The sequence below is a fragment of the Camellia sinensis genome, chromosome 1 (genome assembly GCF_055761805.1).
Source record: "Camellia sinensis isolate YWXY chromosome 1, ASM5576180v1, whole genome shotgun sequence".
Classification (NCBI taxonomy): Eukaryota; Viridiplantae; Streptophyta; class Magnoliopsida; order Ericales; family Theaceae; genus Camellia; species Camellia sinensis.
Window position 1 is genome coordinate 177638084 of NC_138961.1, and position 17750 is coordinate 177655833.

The following is a 17750-nucleotide window of genomic DNA, read 5'->3' on the forward strand; positions in this document are numbered from 1 at the left end:
CTATTATGGCATGAATTATGAGCCACAAACTGAATGACTGATATACAGTTTAAATGACTGTTTTCAATACTGAAAGGACATTCATTCTTAACCTCTTTACGCATATGTTATTCACTGGACTTTAGCTCACTGCTCATATATATATGTAGGTGTACAGACACCAGACCGTTGCTAAAAGCGTCAGGGTAAACTCCAGTTTTGTCCAGCCCAACCATTGTGCCTCACTGAGAGCTTCCAAGTCCTTCAAGCTAGGGCTTTTGGGGTGTTTTAGTTTTCCTCCTTTTTGTTTATGTTCTGTATAGACTGAATGATGTTGTACTGTACTGTTCTAATAAGGATTAAATCCCTGTCTTGAATGATTGTATATATTGTACATACTGTTTTGGTACTGATTGTATATATATATGAAAAGTCTTTTTGCATACAGACTGTTGTAGACGCGCCCTTCGGCCTTACTACAATTCGGACTCAATTTGTGTCACGGTCCTGTATCTAATCTCGCGGAGTGCAATGCAAGACCGATGAATCATCAAAGAGTCCAAATCCGGAAAATCATTTTTGAAAACAAATTTTTTTGAAAGAAGTACCAAACATGGACTGTTTTGGCAGATACAGAGTCGCCACCTAAATATTTTATTTTGGGAAATTTAGGAAACCCTGACTCGTTGCCTAAGGCCACGTGTCTGTCATCACCAAAGTTGCCTCGGCTCGGGAACTTGGGTACGATTGGGGAAGGTCACTTCGTGAGCACCCCCGCTCGCCCGATCAAAGATCGGCCTCCACTAATCATGATATCTAGTTTTGAAAATATTATGCGTTCTTATTCCGGTTATTAGCCTAGATTTACTATGTGATGCGCACAATATACAAGTATAGATTGGATCGCCTGAATTGGAACAAAACATTTCATGTTTGTTTCGAAAAACGGTTTGCTACTCGCAAGTAGGCCAAAATGTGAATTTGCCACCCTTAGGTGGGCTTAGAAAACAAGATGATTTGCCACTCTCAAGTGGGCTAAAACTCACAATCGATGAATTGTTCTAATCCAAATAACTCAACCTTCACCCACAGGCATTCAGGCAGGTATATCACATAAGTAAATAGCCTCATGGTAAGCATGCTATCATGGCAGTCACTCACACGCATGCAAGGATGCTAAAGTATAAAACTTACCGAGTATTCCAAGCCAAAACAGAAGCTGATTAGAAATCATGCATGATCTTAAATATACAGAAATGCTTAATGCAACACATGCAAAATGCAACTATAGTAAGCTCGGCTATTCTAAGGATGGCATGTAAAATGCTATAACTAACAAGTATTCAACTCAGAATTGAAATACAATGCAGTTAGTATGATGCGCCGAGCCCGGTACATGTAATACAGATGAATGATGCAAACATGCAAGCATAAGTATGCTAATTGAAACATGCCCTAATCTAACCATCATAAGCAGGTAAATAAAAAGGAGAAAGACGTGGGGTTGGAAGACATACATCTCACGCACGCACACTTATTACAATTGTGCCCTCGCTCGGAGGGTCCGAATAAATAATACAGTCCGAATAAATAATTAAATATTACAAAACCCTAATTAATTAACAAATTAACTAGGAAAGCGGATAAACTAGCATGCAAGCTTATGGACCGCCTCAGTTCTGTTCCGAATGATGAAAGATGCATGCTTGAGTTGCCTAGTGAGGAAATCCATCGCGATGCCCCGATTCGCCTCTGTTTGCAATTAATGCCGGAATGCTGTGCAAGGCTTTAGAAAGCTGCTGATTTCTGATTTGCTGAAACAGAGAGCAAGAAAGGGGCACAACAAAGTATTTTTACATATGTATATATGACTACTCTTCAGGGAGTGTAGTCCTCGATCCTCGTGCCACCAATCATGCATCTCGATGCATGATGGCCGAGGAGTCGAATTGCACGACTCGATGTGAAATGAATGCACATATAAATACAACAAGACCTAAACTCCATCATGAGTAATCCGGAGTGTCGGCGACCGGGAATTGAGACACGTTCCGTCACTTGGAGTATGAAACGTCCCTCGCTTCCGTGCTTGGGCTAACTCCTATCCCAAACACAATGCAAATGAGATGACATACACAATACGACTAACATATAACCTAACATACGCAATGCTATGAAATGGCATACACAATGCTCGATGTAACATGTCATACACAATGCTCTAACATGCAACTCAGCATACACAATGCTATGGACCGAAATGGCATACACAATGCATGATGGACTTACACTAACATGAGTGGACCTCAGCCACACTCACATCAGTGGCCATACAGTGATGAAAAGAAAACAAGAACACTCATGCGAACATGCCCAATGCAAGGGACCGAATCTAAGGCACAAAGTGCAACTCTAGCAAAGTATGGCAAGGGATGCAATATGGCATAGAATAGCATATGATACAGTTCTGAAATAGCATGCAAAGTGGTCCCAAATCATGCAAATATGTCACATAATGCAAGTTAAGGGGCCCGGGTACCGGCACTAATGAAGTGCGTTATACTAGAGGTACCCAAAGCAATGCATCAAAGGCAAAACCAACCCCAAATAGACCCTAGGTAGGTCTGAAACAGTGGGAAAATGGCCTAAAATGATGGCTCGGAATGCAACGAAATGGAGCTCATTCAATGGTCCGAAAACAAAGCATACAAGCCTGACTCTCAAACGCATTTAAAGAGTACAAAACATGGCAATATGGAATTAACATAGGCTCTAAAATGTGATGCAAAACGACCCCAAAGCATGAAAATACCTCAGCACATGCATGCAATGGACGTCAAACCTCAAAGTTAAGCATGGGTATTGAACTACAAGCATGCAAAACAAACATCATTCAAACATGAGACCCAAAAATAGAGCTAGGGAAGTCCAAAATAAGCACATTATCAGTTTAAGACATGGCCAAAATGTGCTAAAATCAAGGTCCAACAAAGCATGCAAAGAAAGCTAGTGAACCATGAGTTGTTCTACAACTATATAAAGCATATGAGGGCTCACCAAACCAGTCAAAAATAGATGTATGCCATGTCAAAATATGCCCAAATAACCACTGAAACTCAGTTAATGCATGCAAAAATGATGGGCTCCTTTGAAAGGCCAATAAGAGGGTTACTCTACACATACATGATGGACATCAATGATGGAAAAACCACCTCTGGAAATAGGTTATGACAACCCTAAAACTCACCAAAAAGGCCCTGAAATCAACCTAAGAAGCATGAAAATGAAAGACCCTTTGAAAGGCCTTGAGTGAGATTGTTCTACACATGCATCATAGACATAAAATATGGCCAAAGGGACTCCATACAGAGTCAAGGCAGACCTTGAAACTCACAAAATAGGGCCTGAAATGTGACTTCACAGCATGCAAGATGGAGCCTCTTTCGAAGGCCAACAATGCTAGTAAAGAGAACAAGGGGTGAGAGGGTCACCCCTCTCTGATTTTGAAGCTCAAAAACACATCTAAGCCACTGAAAATCTATTGGATTTCAGTGGCTAAAAGGCCAAACCAAGGCCAATGCAAATGCTAAAATGCAAGGCTCAAAACATGAGGAAATGAAGTATGGAAGGGGGAAGATGACCCCAAACAGAAAAGAGTCCTCAAACAAACATGTTTAGAAGATCAAAAAAAGACTTTTTCTAGTTTATTTCAAAGTCCAAAAATGCTTTCAAATAAGGCTAAACTATGGAACAAAATAATGCAAAAATGGGGGAAATAGGGGCTTACCCTTGTAGAGCCGACCCTCAGCAACTTCTGGACCAAGAATGTGGCTCCTCAAGCTTTGCAAATGACCTCCAAGATGGTTGAATGGATGGTGGAGGTGGTAGGCTATGAGGTGTAGTGTAAAATGGCCAAGAATAATGGGGTTTTGATGCTTGGAATGGAGAGTTATGAAGGAAGGTGTATGTATGCCTTAACCAAAGGATTCAACCCTTGCAATGGAAGCTCAGCCCCTCTTTTATAGAGGAGAGGCTCTAAAGATTCTTAAGGAAGCTAAAAACCAGGCTTAAACATCCTCTATACACGTGTATGGAGGATGCATTCTGAGGCTTCCAGTTGGCACAGCTGGCTTCAACTCAAAGAGACCAAAAAGCAGGAAGTAGGCCGACCAGTTAAGGTGGTCGGCCGGCCACTCCCCCTGGTCGGCCAACCAGGGGTCAAAAATGTCAAGGAGAAATGCTAGCCGGCCACCCCAGAAAGGTGGCCTCCCAGATGAGTGCAACACAACTGTATGGTGGAAAACCAAAAAATGTGACGCAAGTGAGAGAAAAACCAGCTTTTTAGCAAGGTTCAAAAGGATCAAGAAGAATTACTGGTCGGCCTACCCATATTGGTGGCCTCCCAGATGAGCACAACACAATGGTGGTATGAAAAACCAGAAATTGTGGCTCAAAAGTGAGAAAAACCAGCTTTATGTTAGAAAAACCGGCTTTAGGAGAGAGAAAAACAGAAAATTGGTTTCCAAGGGGAAAAGGTGGACTCCCACCATACTACCACCTCTCTAACAATTAAAATAGGGTCCCTACCAAATATGGACCAAGACGGATGCAAAACGAAGGTTCGAGGGCCAAAACGCGCAGTCTGGGACCCCGAAAACAGGTTGTTAGGCACCAGAAGTGGCGTATGACCACGAAGGTGGTCTCCCGGGCCACAGTGTCCCTCTAAAGGGAGGAAACAAGGTGTGTGCCAAAAATTGGAGCAAACGGAGGTAGTTAAGCGGTCCCGAACCGAGGCACACGGCTGACGGCTCCGAAAACTGAAAACTGGGCTCCAAACGGGAAAAATGGCCTACGACCACGAAACGTAGCCTACGGCCACTGAGAGATGGTCTACTGTAGACACCCCATTTTTGACCGCCCTTAAGACTTGGGCACTACTGATGGTTTGCTCGGTGTTGAGAGATGTGCAGGGCAAAGATTTAGTTTCTTCGGCAAGAAGAGAGGCAAATCTTTCAAAACACTTTGTTTAGGGTTTTGGAGTTGAAGAAAAGAGGAAAGGAGAGGAGAAAACTAGTTTGGGAGAAGTTCGGCATGAATCCGGGTAGAAGCGAGTCGAGCAGCCCTCGCTGAATCGGGCTTATCTATCTGTACACTTGGAGTTTAGCTATGGGGCCACCACCGTCGGAAATCTTACTTCCGGGGCTTCATTTTGCACTCAAGAATCTCCTAGAGCTAAGTCCGGGTGGGGGAGATATGATCAGTTGAAGTCGGGCATCATCCCGGTTGGATCGAATCTGCGCGGCTTCACGAAAAAGGGCATAACTTTTTGCACAGGAGGAATTTTAATGCAAGGTTTGCGCCATTGGAAAGCTAACTTCCGGGGCTTCAATTTGGACACCAACCGGCAGTTTTTTGACCTTACCGGCCATCCACCGGCACTATATTTATCCGGCCGGCAATTTATTGTGCCGACCGGCACTTTATTTTGCTGACCGGCAGTTTTTGCTAGCCGACGACCTTCCGGAGCATTCTGCAGATTGAGTGGATTCCAGCTGTGCCAGCTGGAATGCACAGAATCGATCCCTCACGTGCATGTGTGTTTGTTTTGCACCTTGTGAGCCTTTGAACCCCTTAACCTTCTAGAAGCTTGAACCTTTTGGCCAGCTGTTTTAGCTTCCTCTAGAAGCCTTGCACCCCCCTTGAACCCCTTGGCCCCTTTGAAGCTTGTCTTAGAAGCTTAGCATTGCTTATATAAGCACCTCTCCTCCTCCTTTGTTTAGGTTGGATTTTTGAGGACAAAAAAACCAGAGATATATAGATATATCTGATATACATACATATATCCCTTGATCTCTCTCTATATCTCTCCCATTCAACCATCAAACACCCTTGTTCTTGGGCCATTTCTTCATCAACTCATAGCACAAGGCATCCAACGCCCATTCCAGCAGCTTGAGGCTGTCCTCCAGAGGTTAAAAGCTCCCAAACCCGGTCCAAAGGTTGCTAAAGACTGGTTCTACAAGGGTGAGTCCCACTTTCCCTCTTTTGTGCATTTTCTTGGCCTATATCTTAGCCCCTTGTGGTTACATCTTTGGGCTCCGACCCAAACTTCAAATCATCATATTTTGAGGTCCTCTTCATGTTTGATTGAGGACCTCTTGCTGTTTGAGGACAGCAGCTTGCACTTGCTTCAATATCCTCCTTGAATGCCATAATCTTGCATAGAATTTTTGGCTTGCGTGTGATCTGTTTTAGAGCCTGATGTAAACTGAAAATAGGCTTATTTTGAGCCCCTCTTCAACATTGAAGAAGGGCTCAACACTGTTTGGGACCTCCATGCTATACTTGCCTTTATACCCTCTTTTGGTCCCCATTTTTGCGTGCTTTGGCAGCCCATTGTGCTTCCGTTTTTGATCTTTTTACAGGCCTAGAAAAGGTCTTATTTTGACCTTATTAACATGTTTTATTAAGGGTCTTTGGCTGTTTGTTGAATATTTTGCACACTTTGTGTTATAGCCTCTTTTTGAGCCTCATTTTGCATTGCATTTCTAGCATGTTTGTATACTGTTTTTGGGTTTTTACAGTTCTGTAAAGTGGCTTATTTTGGGCCCCTCTTCAATGTTGTTGAAGGGCCCTAACCTGTTTGGAGTTAGCAGCTGTGAGTTGCTTCATAACCTCATGTTTAGGGCCATTTTCGCATGCCATTTTAGCCCTATCTTTGCTTACTGTTTGGCCATGTCATAAACTGTAAAAATGCTTGTCTCAGAGCTGTCTTGCTTCTGTCTTCATGCTCCATGTCCATGTTGTGCATGCTTTGTATAGCTGTAAGCCATTTCGGGTGCCAAAAGTCCATGTTTCGGGACTATTCCATGCATCGGGTGTGTTTTCGCCTCATTTCGGGGCTGTTTTCCCCCACATTTCAGTGCTGAAATCCCATTGGCATGTTTGCATATCATTTTCCATGCCACTGCATTGCATATGCCATTGCCTCGGTTTGCGTGCCCGTGTGCACGCATTTCGAGGCACTTCATTTTCATCCATCGGCCTCTCATGTGAGTGTGGCTGAGGCTCTCTCATGTTAGTATAAGTCCATGCTGCATTCTATATGCCATTTTAGCCATTGCATTGCATATGCCATTGCCTCGGTTTGCGTGCCCCTGTGCACGCATTTCGAGGCACTTCATTTTCATCTTATGGCCACTGATGTGGGTGCGGCTGAGGTCCACTCACATTGGTGTAAGTCCACCTTGCATTGTGTATTCCATGTTTCAAAGCGTTGCGCATGTTATGTTGTTAGCATTGTGTATGCCATATAGTTGCATAGCATGCTTGTATTCTTGTTTGCATACCTAGGTTGCATTGCATTGGCATGCATGCCTTGCCTCTTGATCATGTGATAGAGGCTGGGCTTTAGTTTGTTTTATTGGTTTACATTTCATTTGACATGAAAGTTGCATACTTGATTCCTTGGGCCATCATGCATGGAAATGCGTGATTGGTGGTCCGAGAATCGAGGCACATGCCCCTTTGAGTCATTACCATGATAAGGGACATGAATGGTGCATATATGCCTTGAATTGTGCTGCCATGCTTTGCTTTGCACTCTGTTGCTGTCAATTGTAGGTTCTGCAGACATTCCTTGCCGACCGGCAGTATATATTACCGACCGGCAGTAAACAAGCAGCCGATGGATTCATCTTGTACCGGTGACTACACCACACTGCCGGTGGCAATTCTACTCAGCCGGTGGCACTCCTCAGTGTCCAAGGAAGCAGTCCTGAGGTTTTGATAGCCTTCAGAGGAGCAGAGGAAAGAAAACAGAGGCAGCCTATGCATGGCGGCGCATTTCCCGAGGCGGTTTACCTGTTTTCCTAGATTAGTTAATTTGTTAATTAATTAATTAATTTGTAATATTTAATTAGCTTGCATAGTTAATTAATTTGTAATATTTATTTGGTCCCTCCGAGCGAGGGCATATTTGTAATAAGTGTGCGTGCGTGTGATGTATGTCTTCCAACCCCACTTCTTTCTTCCCTTTTATTTACCTGCTTATGATGGTAGATTAGGGCACATTTATTTTAGCATACCTTATGCTATGCATGCGTGCATTCATGCATTTGTTGACATGCATCAGGCTCGGCACATCATGCTAACTGCATTTGTACTTTAATTTCAAAATTGAATACGTGCATCAATTGATTGCATCTCACATGCCATGCTTAGGTTAGCCGAGCCTACTTCAATTGCATCCCGTATGTGTTGCATTAGTCAATCTAACATGAACTAGGACATGCATGTTTGCTAACTAGTTTATTATTTTGGCACGGAGTACGATGTAAGTGTTTATGCTTTAGCATCCCGCATGCGTGTGAGTGTTGCCATGACAGTATGCTTAACATGTGGCTAGATGCTTATGTGTTATAAATTGTTTGAATGCCTGTGGATGGAGGTTGAATTACCTAAATTGGAATAATGCATTAAAACTGTGAGTTTTAAGCCCACTAGATAGTGGCAAAATCATCTTCTCTAAAAGCCCACTTGAGGGTGGCAAAATCTGCATTTTAGCCTACTTAACATGAAATGTTTTGTTCCAATTTGGGCGATTTGGTCTATACTTGTTTGTTGCGCGCATAACATAGTAATTCTAGGCTAACAATTGGTTTAAGAACACAAAGTTTTCAAAAACGGATATCACGGTTAGTAGAGGCCGGTCTTCGGACCGGGCGAAAGGGGGTGCTCATAGCTGACCTTCCCCGATCGTACCCAAGCTCCCGAGCCGAGATAACTCCGGTGATGACGGACATGTGGCCTTCGGCACCGAGTCAGGGTTTCCTAAATTCTCCCATAAAAAATATTTAGGTGGCGACTCTGTAATCTGGCAAAGCAGTCCATGTTTGGCACTACTTTTTCAAAAATCTGTTTCTCAAAACGATTTGCCGGATTTGGACTCTTTGGTTCAGATTAAGAACCATGACACAAATCGAGTCCAAACTGTAGCATGAGGCCCACACGGGCGCGTCTACAGTTTCTGGCGACTCCGCTGGGGAGTTTAGAGAGCTTGACTCAAACTCGTGATATCCTGTTTTGATCTCATTTATGTGTTTCTTTGCATTGCATGTGCATTGGTGCGCCTAGGACACCGTGTTTGCCATCTGTCATTCCTGAACGGTTTGCCGGAGGCTTGTCTTGTCAAGACATGTCCATAAGGCTGACCGGCTATGGGCTCTGACAGTATGGGAACACAAACCCCGGTTTACCGGGGTACCCTTTTGACCATTCGACCTAGTGCATATTCGGAATCCATAGTGACCATTCCAAACTAGGACAGGTTGCTCACCCGATGTTAGGTTGTTTGAAACCGCTGTGTGCGTAGTGAAACCCTAGCTCCTGACAAAATAGGACAGGGAAACCCTACCCCAACATAGGGGTGTTTTGGCTCTCTCTTACTTGCTATGTGCTTTTAGAGTGTATCTCTACAGGAATGCATATACCAGTTTACAAGTCTGGGCATCAGGCCTGTGGGCATCAGCATCAGTATTTGGGGAATCAGTTTTACCTGAGGGTATCAGTTTACAGGCAGATATTTGGGAAACAGTGATCAGTATTGGGTACATTCATCCTAGTATGCTCAAACTTGTTCCAGTGAAATTAAGCTGAGATGCCCTCTGTTTTCCCTTTTGCAAGGGGTAGTCTTGGAACCATAGCTTCAGAAGGCTCCAATATCCCCCGAGGTTCATTGGATTTGTACTGATAGACTTTGTCAGGTCAGAGACTCAGTTCAAGGATAATCAGAGCCAGAGAAGGCTAGTCAAGCACAGACCACCTGTACAACAACTACCAGATCAGTGATCTTTGAGCAGTCAGGCTGAGATTTCCGAACCTATTGCCGACACAGATATACCGGTCGCTCAGTTAGATTAGAACAGTATGTCAAGTCTGGAAGAGATGGTGCGCCAACTCCAGGATAGTATGAAAGCCATGCAGCAAGACACTGTCCGTCAAGCAGAATTCGCCAAGCAACAGGCTGTGGTCATAACCCAACAGGCAGAGACAATTGCTAGATTGGAGCAGCAAACTGGAGTATCTACTTCGCACCAGGCTCCTCCCCCACCAAGAGTTCCCATACTCGGGGAGGCAACCCATGTCCAGGATGATACGGACATTCCAGTCGGGCCAGCTCCACCCCCGATTCTGCCTCAACTCTCCAAGGCACCCACTCCTATCAACCAATCAGATTCTCCCTTCGAGCCCGAGGTGGAGCCCGTGGCATTAAAAATGCACAAGCTTGAAAAGCTGTTTAAGAAATCTCAAAGTGTGAAGTCCATTCCGGACATTGGAGACGGATACACTGACGCAGCCGTGACGCTGCCAGATCGGTTTAAGATGCCACAAATTGATCGTTTTGACGGGTCTGGGGATCCCATGGTGCACCTGCGACTATTTTCAAACGTCCTAAGACCAATGGGCCTCACTAGATTGCAGAAGCTGTCTTTGTTTGGCCGGACCCTGTCGGGTGTAGCGGCCGCATGGTATGCAAAATTGGAGGATGACGTCAAGAGAAGTTGGGATGAGATGGCTGAGGCCTTCGTCGCACAATATTCATACAATACACAAATCGAGATTACGACCCGTGATCTTGAGACGATGAGGCAGGAGCCTAAGGAGAGCTTCTTAGAATTCGTGGCCCGCTGGAGAGCCAAGGCCTCAATGATGACCATTAGGCCAACAGATAAGGATCAAATACGGATGATTGTGCGCAATCTCCAGCCTAAGCTAATGCAGAGAATGATTGTAATCCCCTTTCCCACTTTCTCAGATTTACACGATATGGGGGTACAAATCGAAGATGCAATGAGGCAAGGTCTGTTTGACCAGGATAAGGAGCAGCCCAGGAGGGCATTTTCCCGCAATTCTAATGCGACCACCAGTGGTGATGTAGGTTCAAGATCTTCTGAAGTAGACATGGTTGCCACCACTGCATCAAAAATAGCCACTCCATTCACCGGTGCGTCCGGAAGTAGCTCACAAAAAACCAAATATCCACCTCGAGTCAAGAGGGTTTTCACCCCACTCCATATGCCTTTGTCAAAGGCTCTGGAGGTCTTACTTCGGAAAGGACATCTGAAACCGTTGGAACAACGGCCCCTACCCGATCCTATCCCTGCAAAGCATGACCAGACTAAGTACTGTGCGTACCACCAACAAACCGATCATGAGACCGATAGCTGCTTTCGTCTGCGCCATGATGTACAGGATTTGTTTGACAACAAGGTCATTGCTGCACCAGCTCAGTAAAGTCTATCACCACTGGATCAGTGAACTCAGGGGATAGTACGAATATGTGATCAGGGGATGAACCACCTATGGGCGGCACTCAGTTTACTCTAGATGTGGCGTTTGGCACGCACTGTTTCGAGCATTTTACGAATGCTAATTTTTGTGTTTTCTGACTTAGGTATTGGGGCAGTCTTCTCAATTTGTATTGAGTCAGTCTTTTCATACTGAGTCAGTCAGGTCTGTCTTGTTGTATCGAGTCAGTCCTGTTTTGTTAAAGTCGGGTGATTCCGGGGGTGTTACTTCGGATATCACTATTTTGCTTTGTGTTTGTCCTTTTGAGTCTGTTTCTGCCAGGGAGCCAGTTGTGCCAATAGATTTGAATGAACAGCAGTGATTTTCACACTCTTGTGTTTGCTTCCGCCGTGTGCCAGTTGTGCCAGAAGTATTGAATGGAATGACAGTGCTCTTCGCCTGCCTTTTCTGTGCCTTGAAATCATTGTATCGACCTAAGTTTTTTCAAAACTTTTTTTGAACACTGCGGTGAAAACGAAGAGGAAGGAATTCCTCAGATTTTGCAAAATTTGATCAAACTGAGGGAAAGAGAGGCGTGCTAAGCCCTTAATGAATGAGATCATGTTTGTTAATGTGAGTACTGAGAAGGATCCTGGCTTGATCCAGATTGGTCCCACACTGTCTTCAGCGCGAGCGATTTGTCGCTTTCTTAAAAACTTTCGAAAAATGTTTTGCGCAGTCCTGTGAAGACTTGTGTGGAATCGCTCTTGAGATTGTGCAGCCTAGGATCGCTCTCGGCCTCAAGATCCTGTCCGTTTGTTTTCAAACCTCGGACTTAAATTCAGAATGTTCAATGGTCAACCGCCATATGAGGCCTGTGTGGCCAGATTCGAAGCAGCCCTCGGACAAGAGGCAAGAAAGTTAGATCAAGAAGACTAGACCTCATCAGAAGAAGCATGCAAAACTAGAATAGAGGTACCCTTCAAACTAGGGGCAAAGATGTCAGACGTGCTCGAAGAGCCGAAGATGAGTCCTCTTGCAAATCAACAGTCACTTTCCTGGATACGGATGGCTTCAAAATCCTACAACCATTTGGCATGGACCAAACTACGCTTTTACCCTTTGAGAGGCTTGCTGGGCTGAAAACCCGAAAGGGCGACCCAGGCAAAAGTTAGAGCAAGAGAAAAATACAAAAAAGAAAAAAATGCAAAGAAAAGAACAAAAAAGAAAATAAAAAAAAGGAAATGAAATGAAAAGAAATGAAAAGAAAAGAAATGAAAAGAATTGAAAAGAAAAGAAAAACAAAGCTCGCAAGGTCGAAAACCCGCATCGGGCGCCTTGGCAAAAGTTAGGGCCTAAAAAGGAGAGGTTAAATACCCGAGTGTACCTTACCCCGAACTACGTAAGGCTTGATTCCCATGTTTGGGATACGTAGGCAACTTCATTCTGAAGTCCAGCCGTAAAATACTTCAAATTCAACTTGTGTCCATGTGATGGTTCTAGTCATCTTTGTCTTTTCTGTATCCGGGAGTTCGGTTGCAATCATCGCTCTGAGGACTGATTACAATACACTACGGGGCCATTCAGACAAGGGGCAACTTTCCGTTGCCATTCAATGCGCTGCGGTGCCGTGCAAACAAGGGGCAACTTTCCGTTGCCATGTAGCTCTCTTCGAGCAATGGGCAATTTTCCTCCAAATCTGAGGTTGTGCGTCTCAAGAGTGGGTTCCGTGCTTGTTAAGCATTGGCCGTTTGCAAAAATAGTTTTCGAGAATTTTTACTGAAGCTGACTACTTTTCTCGAAAATTGTTCCATCTTTTCCAAAAACTGGACCATTTCTTGGACCCAAAAAAGGAAAATTTTCAGTGCTCATAGCCTGACTTGCATGATTTTCAAATCAAAAATCGAACAAGTATGTTAATCTAACTCTCATATTGGTCAAAATTGTTTTAGTAGAAAAACAAAATAAAAAATGGTCAAAATGATGAACTAGGGGCACATTTGAGTCAGGCTTCCTGTCTTTTCCCCATTTTCAACATACTTGCCAAGAAGGGCACTCTACCTGCCAGAAAAGGGCACCTCTGAAGCTGACCGCAAAAGGGCAGAAGGCTTTCACATCCTCCACGCAACGAGGTATCAAGCCAAGTGCGAAGCACGGACGGGAACGGATCGAGATGTTCCACTCCCTTATCTGGACAGATCTAACCACGTCCAAACTCCCCAGCAGAGTCGCCAGAAACTGTAGCATGAGGCCCACACGGGCGCGTCTACATCTACGAGACCTCTCCCTCCCTTCGAGAAGAGAAAACAGAAAAAACAGGACCTGGTTCGCAAACCGAGGCAAAGCACAAAAGAGCCCCAAAGTCCGGAGGCAAGGTTCGTAGCCGAAACTCCGCAACCTCAGAACAAGCACAATATGTATCATCACCGAGCGCTCAATTGGTGACATCTGAGTCTTAAGGTCGGTCAAAAATGGGGTGTCTACAACTGTCACAGCTTATTGGACATCTTTAAATTACTGTTTTGGCTTCCGCCAGCCCTTGTACTCTGTATTACTGTATTACCATTAAGCAGGCCTTCGGTAATCTCGGATTACTGGCCGGTTACGGTGCTAAACCCATAGGGGCGGGTTTAGGTCGTGACAGGTTTAACATGGTTTGAAAGGTTGCCAGAAGGCAGCATAGCTTCGTGGGCGCAACTAGCGGAGACATTTGTGACTAGATTTAGAACGAACACCAAGACACCAGTGAAGATTGACCAGCTTCTCTCCATAGACATGGGTGAGAAAGAAACATTGAGGTCTTACAATAACCGGTATTGGAAGACTTTTAATCAGATTGGAGATTGCCCTACAAATCTAGCCATCGCACAGTACAAACGAGATTTGCCGGCTGGCAATAAGTTAAGGGATTCAATGACAATGACGCCACCCCTTACTATGGAAGCCCTAATGGAGAGAGTGCACCAACACATCCGGGCAGAGGAGGATGGGGGGCGCACCAAGGCAAAGTCCGGCGCAACAGTGATACCAGACAAAAAGCTTTTTGGCCAGAGTTAACATGGTTGACAAGTAGGATTGACCGCGCAAAAGTCTTTGCCCGACTGAGAGGCAATTGAGAAGGTTGGCAGGATTGGCCAACTCTTTCTAAATAAGTCTTTGCCCGACTGGGGGGCAACAAAAAAGGTTGGCAGGTTTGACCAACACTTTTTTCTTTCCTAAGCTGAGGATAAGGATCTAGGTTGCAGGACGTTTGGCAGGAATAACCAAACACTTCGCTCTAAGTTGGCAGGAATAACCAACTTTGAGCTCTCTTCAGCTAAGATCAGGATCTGGACTGAAGAGGTTGGCTGAAAAAACCAACACTTACTTTTCCTAAGTCGAGATAAAGATCTAGGCTGCAGAACGTTTGGCCGGAATAACCAAACACTTTACTCTAAATTGGCAAGAATAACTAATTTTGAGCTATCTTCAGCCAAGATTAGGATCTAGGCTGGAGAGGGTTGGCTGGAAAAACCAACACTTTGTTCTCTTCAGTCGAGATCAGGATCTAGGCTGGAGAGGGTTGGCTGGAAAAACCAATATTTTGTTCTCTTCAGCCGAGATCAGGATCTAGGCTGGAGAGAGTTGGCTGGAAAAACAACATTTTGTTCTCTTCAACCGAGATCAGGATCTAGGTTGGAGAGGGTTGGCTGGAAATACCAACATTTTGTTCTCTTCAGCCGAGATCAGGATCTAGGCTGGAGAGGGTTGGCCGGAATAACTAACACTTCGTTTTCTTCAACCGAGATCAGGATCTAGGCTGAAGAAGATTGGCAGGTTTGACCAACAAATTTCTGAACTCTTTGGCCAGGATGATGGTTACCTCGGCCAATGCAGGTTGGCAGGGTAATTGTAAACCGAGTTAGTCTACTCGGCGAGACACAGAAAGAACGATTCGCCGTACGATTACAAACTTGAAGAATATATACGTTGAAGGCAAAAAAGCAGGGCTATTCAAATTTTTGGCATGACGGCTGTAATAAGAGAATGGCGCTAATGGGGGCACGCCACCTGTCCTTGGGATAACGTCGTATCAGACATGCCAGATTAGTGGAATGGCGTGCTGAGCAACTGACCAGACTTGTTGGGACTGAACGAGTTGTGAGACCGAACAAACTTCTCTAGTTCGGCAGAGTTGAGCGTTTTTAGCTCGGCTAGAGGAAAGTAATCCCAATCATGCAGCGCAGATGGAATTAAGGGGCAATTGATAGGGTAATTTGTAAGCAAATTGGGCTGAGCAAGGAAGAGGCTTCTTTGGAAGTTGGGTCGCACAATGGGCCGAGATAAGGGCGGGTGTAGCTCGGTCTTAGGCCAAGAAGACATCTCATATTATGGATTTGGGCTGAACTATAGGGCGAGGTGTTTGGGCTTCGCAAGTTGGACCTCGTCCTTGTTAGCTCGGTCTAAACAGACAAGACCGAGGTACCAGTGGGGGGAGAACCGAGCTAAAGGATAGCTCTGTAGGGCGTCATCTCAGAGTCAAGATTGACAGTGGTGCTTAAAGTATCACCGAGCCAAAATAACCTGGTTGACCGCAATGTCAGCAGAGGTAAAGATGTCAGCCGAGGTGAATGAGGTAACATCAATGGTGAGGGCCGAGCTGTGTATAGCTCGGCATGGTGGCATTCAATAGATTGGCTTTCGATCACACAGTCCGAATAGCAGGGGACCGAGATAAGGCAGTTCGGTCAAAAATGTATAATCGAGATAAAGGGTTCAGCCATCTCACTTGGGTTACAGTAATGAGACTCTTAGTAGGACTCTGCTAAGGAGAGCTAGAGTCTTATTGGGATTGTGCAAATCATCTCACGTGGTTGGTAGTGAGTAGGAGTATGACTTCTAGGAGGACTCTGCTAAGGAGAGTAGAGTCCTACGAGGATTGTGCAAAACCATCTCACTTGATTGATAGTGAGTAGGGTGTGTGATTCCTAGGAGGACTCTCATAGAGAGAGTTGGAATCCTACTAGGATTGTGCCAAAGTAAAGTCTATAAAAGCTCATGACCAGACCTATGGACAGGTATCCCAATTCTTACTCTAGAATACACAGAGCTTATTGTCTATTGTCTAGTTGCTGACTTAGGCATCGGAGGGGTTTCCGGCACACACCCGCGCGACCAACTCACAGTTGTGTTTTTAGGAAGTAAAGCGACGACGTTTGGAGGAGCGGAAACTTGATCAACAGGATCATACGAGAAGAATTATTTTCGTGCTCGTATAAGGTAAATGCAGTACGTTGTTGAGGGTCAGGTCTTTCCCTAATGTCATCTTCAAGATCGCTTTTCCTTGTCTAGCCACAGTAGAAGTAGAAGAATTTTTCATGAAAAGTTGTTCACCATCTGTAGCCTCATTGTAGGTAGTGAACATTTTTTTGTCCGCACATATGTGACGAGTTGCTCCAATGTCAACCCACCACTCTTTGGGATTTCCAACCAAGTTAGCCTCAGACACCCCAGCAGAGAGGTTGATGTCATTCACTCCGTCAGAGATGTAATCTAGTTCAGTTACATTGGCCTGATTGGTAGTTTTCTTGCTTGTACTTCCATGATCCTTCTTAGGGCGGCGGCAGTCAGAAGCTCGATGTCCAGTCTTGCCACAATTATAGCATTTTCCTTTGAACTTCTTGTTGCTATCGCCTTGTTTAGGACCATCTCCAGTAAACTTCCTTTTTTTGTTATGTGGTTTATGAACTTGTTCAACCACATTAGCCTTGGACTCAATGGGATTTTTCCCATTCCTTTTTTTCAGCCTTTCGGTTATCTTCCTTAATTCTTAATCTTACAATAAGTTCATCCATGGTCATCTCTTTGCGTTTATGTTTTAAATAATTTTTAAAATCTTTCCAAGCCGGTGGTAACTTTTCCACTAAAGCAGCGACTTGGAAAGACTCGCTCAGAGACATACCCTCAGAATGAATATCATGTAAAATTAATTGAAAACTTTGAACTCGAGAAATTACCGTTTGGGAGTCTACCATAACAAAGTCCAGAAATTTACCGACAACAAATTTCTTCGTGCCGGCATCCTCTGTCTTGTATTTCTTCTCCAAAGAATCCCACAATTCTTGTGAAGCCCCTGAAATATGTATTCACTTTAAAAACCCTAATGTTGAATTATTTTCTTAAAGCCCCTCGGTTACTTGAATTAATTCGAATCATGTCGTTTAGCATTACTATTTTATTTTTATCAAAACAAGAATTTCCCTAGCCAGATTAGGTTACCTAACCTAATTTAATTCTACATAAGTTACATGTATTTAACTCCAAGCCCCCACCCTTTAAGTAAATTCAAAACTTACCCCAAACTAGTACTTGTACCTTGTACCTTGAAGTACCATCAATCTTGTAATATATATATACATGTATACACCTTGGAGAGTGTGTGCTAGAGCCAAAAATTGATAAAATAATAACCCCATCACCCTTCCTAAGGGCCGGCCACCATA